The following is a 12,311-nucleotide window of genomic DNA, read 5'->3' as shown; positions in this document are numbered from 1 at the left end:
CATACTTATACAAGCGTCAATTCAATATAACAGACACTAGATCATTTTGCAATATTGGCCCTGTATGCAACACATCGTTTAAGGAATACGAGTTTTTCGTTTTACTCGATCCATTAAAGACCACTCTCACTTTTGTGCTAGTACGTTCTGGGCGAAAGACAGCATGGTGTGGTAAATAGTACGAAAAATATTTTCCATCATTTGTAATTTCTCTATTATTCAATTTCTCTATTATTCCTTAATTTTGATTCCATGTGTTCATATTTCTTCTTTGCTTTGAATCTGGACGAAATTCATTTTTAAATTGCAATTTTACTACGAACTTTCCATCTGCTCGACGGTAAGTCGTGTTGGTGTTAAATTCTTCACAATAATGATCTTCTGTAGTTATTGGAACTTGATTAATTTCCTCTTGTTCCCAGAATTTTTTCAATAATGAACTAATTTCATCTTCTTTACGCTCTTCCACTTCTACTGAAGCTAAACAAATTTCATTTGTTCTTATAGGTCCATAGATGTACCAACCGTAAATTGAATTTTGCGCTATCATATTTCCCAATATGTTTTTCTTCACACCTTCCAATATTATTTGTGGGATAACGTCACTACCAATTAGCATATCAATTTGGGCTGAAAACATGAAAAATGGGTCTGCTAGTTTCAAATCTTCTTAAATCAGAAATTAATAACGTTTTAGTCGGTAGCAAACTCGTTAAAATTTGAACTATTAATGCTTCAGTTTAAAATCCCGTATTATTTGTTTCTGAACACAGCGTCAGAATACACTTTTTATTAGAATTTGCGACCAATGTTCCACTAAGTCCACTTATTCTGAAACTTGCATTTTCTGCTCTAATACCCATTAGTTTCACTATTTTATTAGTGATGAATGTCCGTTTTGATGCCGAGTCAATAAGTATTTTATTTCAACTAACGCTGTAGGCAGCATAATGTCGTCATGACTCACTGATTATCCCTTGTAAAATTTCTTGGCTGTGTAGACCTTTCTTCTGTCGTGGTTGGTAAATGTTATTTTGAGTGATGCTTTTTCTTACAAATCATGCATCTATGAACGCTGACGCATTCTTGAGATAAATTTCCGCTTGCCAGACAGTTATTACACAGCCGTTTGCCTCTGAAAAATTCAATTCAGTATAGCTAAACAGTCGCTAACTGTAGACTGTATTCTTTTAATGTCTTTGCAATGTTCAACCTTTGCTGCCGAAAGATTGAATAATATCTTTAATTGATTATCAACTAGTACCCTTAAATTTTCGTATCGCATTGATAAAGCTTCCCATGCTAACGAAAAATTCTGATCAGATAATGGGTACCGATCTACAATTCTACCATCCTGACCTTTGGTTTAATATCTCTAAATGTTGGCCATTCTTCATAACTTCCGTAGAAGTCTTTAGTGTCACAAGGTGACACTTTAATGCAAATTTCCGACATGTCAAACGTTGTGCCTGGTGGATAAACAGCTGAGCTGTGAAACAATGAGGGATTTGTAACATCGCCTCCAGCGATATTACTTTAACTTTGCATTTTTCTCTTATTCACAATTTCTAACAATTTGGCCTTAGTTGATTGATATTTATCTCTAACGTTTTCAAATATGTATCTTGCCTCTTGCTTATAAGGTTCATCATCAACTTCTGCTAGATAAACTAATTCAAATGCCTGTTTAACATAGTGCCAGTCTTCCTCTATAGTTTCTAACTTCGTTTTTATTAAAAAAAAATAGAAAGATCATTTTCAGGTGTATTGTCTATTTTAAGACACATTTTCATAAGACTGTCGGTTTCGTATTCGAACCTAACAAAAGTTGTTGAATTCGTGATTATTAATTGATGTGTTTATTATTTTATTTAATTTATTGTTAATTTAATTTTATTTAATTATAGTTTTTATTGAATATTATCTTTTTATAATTTATTATTATTTAATTTTTTGTAGAACCATACTTTAACTTTCAATAAATTTATGTTTAATAAATTATTGAAGTTAATTCAAACGTATTTTTTTTTTTTTTGTTGTACAAAAAAATTGTTTTCTCAATTAAAATTTTATATATAAAATTTTATTGAAAATATTAATATGTATTTTGTATTATTATTTGTATTTAATTTTATTTATTTTATTATAGATTGTTATTGAAACCTTATATATTTATTATTATTTTTTTATTATAAATCACAAATTATGTTACGTTCGTTACGGTCGTCAGCCGTACGTTACGTCACAATAACCTGTTCCCTTTTGTGAACACTACGTTTTGAACACCTCACATATGATCGATGGTCAGAATGGCAACTGACAAATTTTTACGATTTTTATTGAAATTTTTTTGGCAAATCAGCCGATTCGTTATTTAAAGACTATGAAGGACCATGTAAAAGTTCCGATGCAGTCGAAAGGACTTGTAGTGATTCTAAATCTACTGAGTAGTTTTAGAATCTAAGATTATTGTTGAACAAGACGTACAACAATATAAATTTGCAACTACAACAACACAACGAGTATTCAGACGATACTTACGTTTTGTTGACTGCAAATTAAACACACTTCAAAACAATTCAAAAAATATAACACTGTCGGTCGTTTTTATTAATTTCAAATTGATGAAATAATTAATTCAATTTTTATTTGATCTGGCGATCCACTGGTATTTATAAAATTCAAGAAGAAGAGTGATGTTTTCTTTTTGGTGGAGATGTGACCTCATCGATAAATTATTTATCAAGATCGATGAGGTCCATTTCGATCTCATCATCTAATGGGTTGGGCAGATTCCCAACATACATCTTAGAAGATTATGAAGGCAATCCTATTAAAGGTGGATTCTATAAAGAAGAACTAAGACATACTTGAAATCAAAAAATGATAAAGTATTTGTGAAATGGTTTGGCTTTTCTAATAACCATAATTCATGGATATATAAAAAAATATTTATTATAAGAAACTTTATTGTAATTTAAATATATATCCATATAAAAAAATAAATAAATAAAAAACTTATTAAGAAACCGAAATAAAAAATCTTTTCATTTACAAACAAGCATTCATCATGTCAATAACATTGGCACTAACCGGAAAGTCTTCTATTGTAACTGCAAACTATTTTCCACCTATTACTAGAGGATTATGAGTCTGCATTAGTTGATTTCCATTCATATAATTCTATACCGAATATGGATTATTAAAAGAACTTATTTCATATCGGTAACCAAACAATAGAAATTCCAATTGGTTCATATAAACTTGAAGATATTGTAGAATATATAAAAAAATCTTATGAAAAAAATCTTGGATCTTCTCATGATCCAATAAATTTCAACAGAGAACGCTCTGTATGTTCGCTATTTGGTTTCAATGGAGGTGTTTTAAGACCCGGTATGAAAAATTATTCACAATTCCCCGTTAATATTTTAAGAGTATGTACAATACAAATTCAATGTAATATAACCACTGGATATATACACCAGTACATACTTTACATGAGTTTGGTATAAATTCCCCACCAGGATATAAATTGGATGCAGTACCTAGCAACCTAATCTATCTACCAGTGAACGTGAAAGAAATAAGTTCGCTAAAAGTGAATAAGTTCTGGATAGCTGACCAAGAACAACGATTATTTAACTTTTGAGGAGAAGAAATCACCCTTCCTCTGCATTTGAGACCTATAAAAATATGATTATATATAATAAATATATATCAAAACAGAAAAATGCGCACATTCCAATTAAAACTATCAAAGCTAAAACATTACCCATTATGGATAAAAATAAACAGTTTTTAAGATCCATCAATCTGCATTTAAAGACAACTGAATGATATGCTAAATGTTGAGGACAAACCATTTTCAGATGAGACCATCATCAAGAAAGACTACCATAGCTATGTACCATATAGTCGATCATTTAAAAGTAATGATGAAATAAGAATCACTATTCAAAATCAAGATTTTTATGTTGTACCAAGCGAAAGTTATATTTATGTCGAAGGTTCGATAACATTACCAGGAGACGAGGTTTCATCTAATGCTCATTTGCGAAATAACTGTGTTGCATATATATTTGATGAAATTCGATATGAAATAAATGGAATAGAAATTGATCGTACCCGTTATTAAGGTACATCGACTACAATAAAAAAATTTGCATCCCTCTCTATAGCAGAGTTTAACATAATGAAAAATGCAGGATGGAATGATAGAAGAGACTTAAATATGGGTTTATTCAACTTTTGTGTTACTTTGAAAATGCTGCTAGGGTTTGCAGATGATTATAATGAAGTTGTACTACATAGTAAACATGATCTTATTATGCTTGTGTGTTATTCAACAGATCCAAAAGAGAAACTAAATGTAAGAATCACAAACATAATATGGAGAATACCTTATGTTCATCTATTGGATCCTTTAAAGCTATTACTAATGAAAACAATAAGTAATGGAAGATCACTCCCCATTGCATTCCGTAGTTGGGATTGTCATTTTAACCCACCATTTCAAGGTGCAACAAAGTGTCAATGGAATGTTAAATTATCAACTAATAGAGAACGACCACGTTTTGTTCTATTGGCTATAGAGAAAGATAACAAATTCATTCATTCCGATTTAGTGAATGTAAAGGTTCATTTAAATTCAGAAGCATATCCATATGATGATCTGAACCTAAAATTTGACGAAAACAGATATGCAGTACTAAATGATATGTATGCTAAATTCCAACAAAACTACTATTTCAAGGAAGCTCAACCAATTCTTTCATGGGAAAAGTTCAAAAACACCACAATTACTGTTATTGATGTTAGTCATAAAAATTAAATTATTAAAAGCGGCACTATAGATGTGAAGTTGGAATTCGAAACAAAAACACCAATCCCAGCAGGAGAATCAGCATTCTGTCTAATTCTTCATGATCGTTTAATAGAAGATACACCTTTGACTGGAATTGTTCGAAAGATACTTTAAATGTTTTTCTTTCTGTAGATTATAAGATTTTTTTGTTAACAAATGTTTTATATATAAGCGTATAAATTAATAAAATAAAACAAAATGTTTAATTATTTTACATATCAACATTTTCTTTTTATTTATTTTTATTTAATGATTTACATACAATGATTAATGAAGAGAATTAATAAATATATACATATAAACATTTATACTGATATAATTAGTTTAATAATAATTAGAGCTATATTAGGTATAAATCGACATCCATTTCAGATGTAAAGTTATTAAATATATTATTGAGAGCATCTTCGTCATCAATACCCGCATGACCCCAAGCATACGTATTAACTTTGTCTAATTTTACTTTTCTCTTGGTGTCTACAAAATTTAAAACTCTTTTATATAATTTGCTGGTGTACACTTCATGCAACTTAGATATAAAGTTAAGCATGGTATCTCTTATGGTTATTTCATTATATAAACTATTTCTATAATCCGCAATTGTGTAACGGCCAATGACACACTTCTTAACGTCTTTAGCTTTTTTTACCTCTTGACCATTTTGAACCATATAAGAATACATCTTTGGACCTAACCCAACAAATTCTGACATTATTTCCCCACAATACTCATCCTTCATCATCCCAATAACCTTATTATTACAACGAGGAATTTTGTATACATTATTTTCTGGGTAGGCTGATGTATCAAAGAATTGATGAATATCAGACCTTATTTCTTCATAGACGTCATCAGAAAATATTGTGTATATGCATGAGTCTGTATCCATATAATTTAACATTACACGTTCACCGAATTTTCTCTTCATGTATTCATAGTGGAAATCATACATCTTCCACTTTGTTAATTCCAGAATGCAAAAGCCTAAGTAAATTGGTTTGTCATAGGTCACATTCAATCGATCCATTTGAATGGCCCAAAGATTCGTACAAAATTGTGAGGCACTATAGAAATTTGGTTTTGAAATCAATGACCCCGCTACTAGTTTGTTTCGATTTATATTACCCCAATGTGTAACCAATTTTACGTCTTTTCGTTTGTCGATATTCTCCATAGTTTTACCAAATACTGCATTGTTTAATAGTTTAAAAAAGTTTCCTAGAAAATCATTATCTGCTTTTTTCTTTCTTCTGTGTTTTTATTAATATATGAGACTAACCATGGAGATTGTAATATTAATCCATTATCTAAACATTGTTTTAATAACATATAATGAATGGAATATTGTAGTTTTGGAGCAAAATCAGCAATAAGCTTTGCATATTTAAAACCTCCTACTTTTTTATTTTCCGAACAAAAAGGTAAATCATTATGTGCATCATGCAGTTCAATTGGATACGCCAAGTCAACTAAGTATACAAATCCAGTAGTCTGATTGGGCTTAAAGTTTCGGATTGACTTCTCGTCAACTATCATATTTTCAGGTTTGTCGAAGCATAGCATAAAAGATAATAGCTTATGTATTCATTAAAAGACTTTCTAAAATTTTCAAAAACATCAGTGAGAAAAAGCACATCTGTTTTTAAATATAATTCCATATAGTCTCTAATTGTTTTACAACTAAATGTGTCCCACACCTTTTTGGCATGTTCGTAATCTAAAACACTGCAGTGTTTATCATTTAGTTTGCTATAGAATGCTTCAATGGGTGGAGGAACTGTTTCGTTTAATTTTTCAAATGTATTTATATATTCATAACAGAATATTACCTTCTTTCTCATCAAACTAAATTCATTATTATTCGGAAAATGATTTCTTATAGATAATAAATCGGACTCTTTACAATAGCTGGCTAATGCATCTAAACTATTTGCCATAAAGCGAAGCGAATCTAGAAGTCTAATTTCTAATGTTTCACCCTCTCCCATTTGTATTTTGTGGGATAATGAAGTATATAATTTTTTATTCTGAGGTATAACTGTAGCTTTCACACGAATTGAATTTAATAGCTCTTTCAGGAATAAATGACCGTCTTATGAAGAAAAATTATGAAAGAAAATGGGGATAAATTTTGGAACTACATAATTCAAATTACATTCACTATGCGCAGCCCCTCTATATTGACCTGTTATGTGACAATGATCATTACCTAACTCTTTGTTACAAATATGACAATTAACCACAGTATAGAATAATGAATTCTCACTTTGCGTTAACGGTATCATTGGGCGATTAGCGGTCAGATATATGTCGAAAATTTCCTTACATGATCCAAGTAAAAATTCCACAAATTTTTGAGCAGTATCACTGCCACTATAAGAATGAAATCTATCTAAACTGCTGTCAAAATTACACTTAATATTAAAACCAAAAGCACATGGGACATGCTTATTTACGTTGTTTCCTATGCTATCTTTATCTTCTAAAACGCATTCAAAATCTGCATACACCACAAATGGAACATCCATTTGATGCTTAAAATTCTTAAACTCTACCTTATCTTTACCTTCCGCTGGCATATTGGTGATGACACGACTGCATTTATAATTTATCTAGAGACATTATTCACTAAAATGTAGTGTATTTTTTCTTCCTGCTCCAACAATACCAAATTTATGTGTGCAGACTTCTCCTTTTTAGTATTGTAATATGGCCCAACAACAAACTTTGCAGCTTTATCATAACCGAACACATTTACGCTTATGTTTGGGTTATGCTTCTCAAATATTTTTATGATGTCCAATTCCAATGGAAAACTCATATCGGTAAAACCAAGTATTGTACCACTTTTATGTATAATTATTGGAGACTCAGTATTATCAATGTTGTATGACGAGGTTCTACATGGGTTATCAAGTTTTGTTGTTTCTAGAGCAGTTTTCATTCAATCGTGATAACAACACTTTCATATAAAAAATGTCAATTTAAGTTGGTGTAATACACAACAGCAATAACAAGTGTATTTAGATGCATAAATACATAGCGCAATTAATTTTTACGTATTCTCCCTAATTTCATTCTAGCAACAAGAGACAATAAACTACAACAACAATGACAACAAGAACACTCGAACGCACAAACAGTCTTCCTCATATTTCTTCTTAGCATCGATATGCAGAAAAAACACCGACAAAAAGTACATTTAGGCGCACAGGCAGCCTTCCTCACATTTTTGCTACCAACGAAATGTAAGAAACCCAACAACAATGACAACAAGAACACTCGAACGCATATTTCTGCTTAGAATCGATATGCAGTAAATGACAACAAAAAAATATTTATTATAAGAAACTTTATTGTAATTTAAATATATATCCATATAAAAAAATAAATAAATAAAAAACTTATTAAGAAACCGAAATAAAAAATCTTTTCATTTACAAACAAGCATTCATCATGTCAATAACATTGGCACTAACCGGAAAGTCTTCTATTGTAACTGCAAACTATTTTCCACCTATTACTAGAGGATTATGAGTCTGCATTAGTTGATTTCCATTCATATAATTCTATACCGAATATGGATTATTAAAAGAACTTATTTCATATCGGTAACCAAACAATAGAAATTCCAATTGGTTCATATAAACTTGAAGATATTGTAGAATATATAAAAAAATCTTATGAAAAAAATCTTGGATCTTCTCATGATCCAATAAATTTCAACAGAGAACGCTCTGTATGTTCGCTATTTGGTTTCAATGGAGGTGTTTTAAGACCCGGTATGAAAAATTATTCACAATTCCCCGTTAATATTTTAAGAGTATGTACAATACAAATTCAATGTAATATAACCACTGGATATATACACCAGTACATACTTTACATGAGTTTGGTATAAATTCCCCACCAGGATATAAATTGGATGCAGTACCTAGCAACCTAATCTATCTACCAGTGAACGTGAAAGAAATAAGTTCGCTAAAAGTGAATAAGTTCTGGATAGCTGACCAAGAATAACGATTAATTAACTTTTGAGGAGAAGAAATCACCCTTCCTCTGCATTTGAGACCTATAAAAATATGATTATATATAATAAATATATATCAAAACAGAAAAATGCGCACATTCCAATTAAAACTATCAAAGCTAAAACATTACCCATTATGGATAAAAATAAACAGTTTTTAAGATCCATCAATCTGCATTTAAAGACAACTGAATGATATGCTAAATGTTGAGGACAAACCATTTTCAGATGAGACCATCATCAAGAAAGACTACCATAGCTATGTACCATATAGTCGATCATTTAAAAGTAATGATGAAATAAGAATCACTATTCAAAATCAAGATTTTTATGTTGTACCAAGCGAAAGTTATATTTATGTCGAAGGTTCGATAACATTACCAGGAGACGAGGTTTCATCTAATGCTCATTTGCGAAATAACTGTGTTGCATATATATTTGATGAAATTCGATATGAAATAAATGGAATAGAAATTGATCGTACCCGTTATTAAGGTACATCGACTACAATAAAAAAATTTGCATCCCTCTCTATAGCAGAGTTTAACATAATGAAAAATGCAGGATGGAATGATAGAAGAGACTTAAATATGGGTTTATTCAACTTTTGTGTTACTTTGAAAATGCTGCTAGGGTTTGCAGATGATTATAATGAAGTTGTACTACATAGTAAACATGATCTTATTATGCTGCGGAGTACAAGCAATGAAAATGTGTGTTATTCAACAGATCCAAAAGAGAAACTAAATGTAAGAATCACAAACATAATATGGAGAATACCTTATGTTCATCTATTGGATCCTTTAAAGCTATTACTAATGAAAACAATAAGTAATGGAAGATCACTCCCCATTGCATTCCGTAGTTGGGATTGTCATTTTAACCCACCATTTCAAGGTGCAACAAAGTGTCAATGGAATGTTAAATTATCAACTAATAGAGAACGACCACGTTTTGTTCTATTGGCTATAGAGAAAGATAACAAATTCATTCATTCCGATTTAGTGAATGTAAAGGTTCATTTAAATTCAGAAGCATATCCATATGATGATCTGAACCTAAAATTTGACGAAAACAGATATGCAGTACTAAATGATATGTATGCTAAATTCCAACAAAACTACTATTTCAAGGAAGCTCAACCAATTCTTTCATGGGAAAAGTTCAAAAACACCACAATTACTGTTATTGATGTTAGTCATCAAAATTAAATTATTAAAAGCGGCACTATAGATGTGAAGTTGGAATTCGAAACAAAAACACCAATCCCAGCAGGAGAATCAGCATTCTGTCTAATTCTTCATGATCGTTTAATAGAAGATACACCTTTGACTGGAATTGTTCGAAAGATACTTTAAATGTTTTTCTTTCTGTAGATTATAAGATTTTTTTGTTAACAAATGTTTTATATATAAGCGTATAAATTAATAAAATAAAACAAAATGTTTAATTATTTTACATATCAACATTTTCTTTTTATTTATTTTTATTTAATGATTTACATACAATGATTAATGAAGAGAATTAATAAATATATACATATAAACATTTATACTGATATAATTAGTTTAATAATAATTAGAGCTATATTAGGTATAAATCGACATCCATTTCAGATGTAAAGTTATTAAATATATTATTGAGAGCATCTTCGTCATCAATACCCGCATGACCCCAAGCATACGTATTAACTTTGTCTAATTTTACTTTTCTCTTGGTGTCTACAAAATTTAAAACTCTTTTATATAATTTGCTGGTGTACACTTCATGCAACTTAGATATAAAGTTAAGCATGGTATCTCTTATGGTTATTTCATTATATAAACTATTTCTATAATCCGCAATTGTGTAACGGCCAATGACACACTTCTTAACGTCTTTAGCTTTTTTTACCTCTTGACCATTTTGAACCATATAAGAATACATCTTTGGACCTAACCCAACAAATTCTGACATTATTTCCCCACAATACTCATCCTTCATCATCCCAATAACCTTATTATTACAACGAGGAATTTTGTATACATTATTTTCTGGGTAGGCTGATGTATCAAAGAATTGTACCATATAGTCGATCATTTAAAAGTAATGATGAAATAAGAATCACTATTCAAAATCAAGATTTTTATGTTGTACCAAGCGAAAGTTATATTTATGTCGAAGGTTCGATAACATTACCAGGAGACGAGGTTTCATCTAATGCTCATTTGCGAAATAACTGTGTTGCATATATATTTGATGAAATTCGATATGAAATAAATGGAATAGAAATTGATCGTACCCGTTATTAAGGTACATCGACTACAATAAAAAAATTTGCATCCCTCTCTATAGCAGAGTTTAACATAATGAAAAATGCAGGATGGAATGATAGAAGAGACTTAAATATGGGTTTATTCAACTTTTGTGTTACTTTGAAAATGCTGCTAGGGTTTGCAGATGATTATAATGAAGTTGTACTACATAGTAAACATGATCTTATTATGCTGCGGAGTACAAGCAATGAAAATGTGTGTTATTCAACAGATCCAAAAGAGAAACTAAATGTAAGAATCACAAACATAATATGGAGAATACCTTATGTTCATCTATTGGATCCTTTAAAGCTATTACTAATGAAAACAATAAGTAATGGAAGATCACTCCCCATTGCATTCCGTAGTTGGGATTGTCATTTTAACCCACCATTTCAAGGTGCAACAAAGTGTCAATGGAATGTTAAATTATCAACTAATAGAGAACGACCACGTTTTGTTCTATTGGCTATAGAGAAAGATAACAAATTCATTCATTCCGATTTAGTGAATGTAAAGGTTCATTTAAATTCAGAAGCATATCCATATGATGATCTGAACCTAAAATTTGACGAAAACAGATATGCAGTACTAAATGATATGTATGCTAAATTCCAACAAAACTACTATTTCAAGGAAGCTCAACCAATTCTTTCATGGGAAAAGTTCAAAAACACCACAATTACTGTTATTGATGTTAGTCATCAAAATTAAATTATTAAAAGCGGCACTATAGATGTGAAGTTGGAATTCGAAACAAAAACACCAATCCCAGCAGGAGAATCAGCATTCTGTCTAATTCTTCATGATCGTTTAATAGAAGATACACCTTTGACTGGAATTGTTCGAAAGATACTTTAAATGTTTTTCTTTCTGTAGATTATAAGATTTTTTTGTTAACAAATGTTTTATATATAAGCGTATAAATTAATAAAATAAAACAAAATGTTTAATTATTTTACATATCAACATTTTCTTTTTATTTATTTTTATTTAATGATTTACATACAATGATTAATGAAGAGAATTAATAAATATATACATATAAACATTTATACTGATATAATTAGTTTAATAATAATTAGAGCTATATTAGGTATAAATCGACATCCATTTCAGA

The sequence above is a fragment of the Musca vetustissima genome, unplaced genomic scaffold, assembly GCF_032173495.1.
Source record: "Musca vetustissima isolate MV318-11 ecotype Yass unplaced genomic scaffold, APGP_CSIRO_Mvet_v1 utg71969, whole genome shotgun sequence".
Taxonomy (NCBI): domain Eukaryota; kingdom Metazoa; phylum Arthropoda; class Insecta; order Diptera; family Muscidae; genus Musca; species Musca vetustissima.
The sequence above is the reverse complement of the archived record's forward strand: the minus strand, read 5'-3'. Positions refer to the sequence as shown.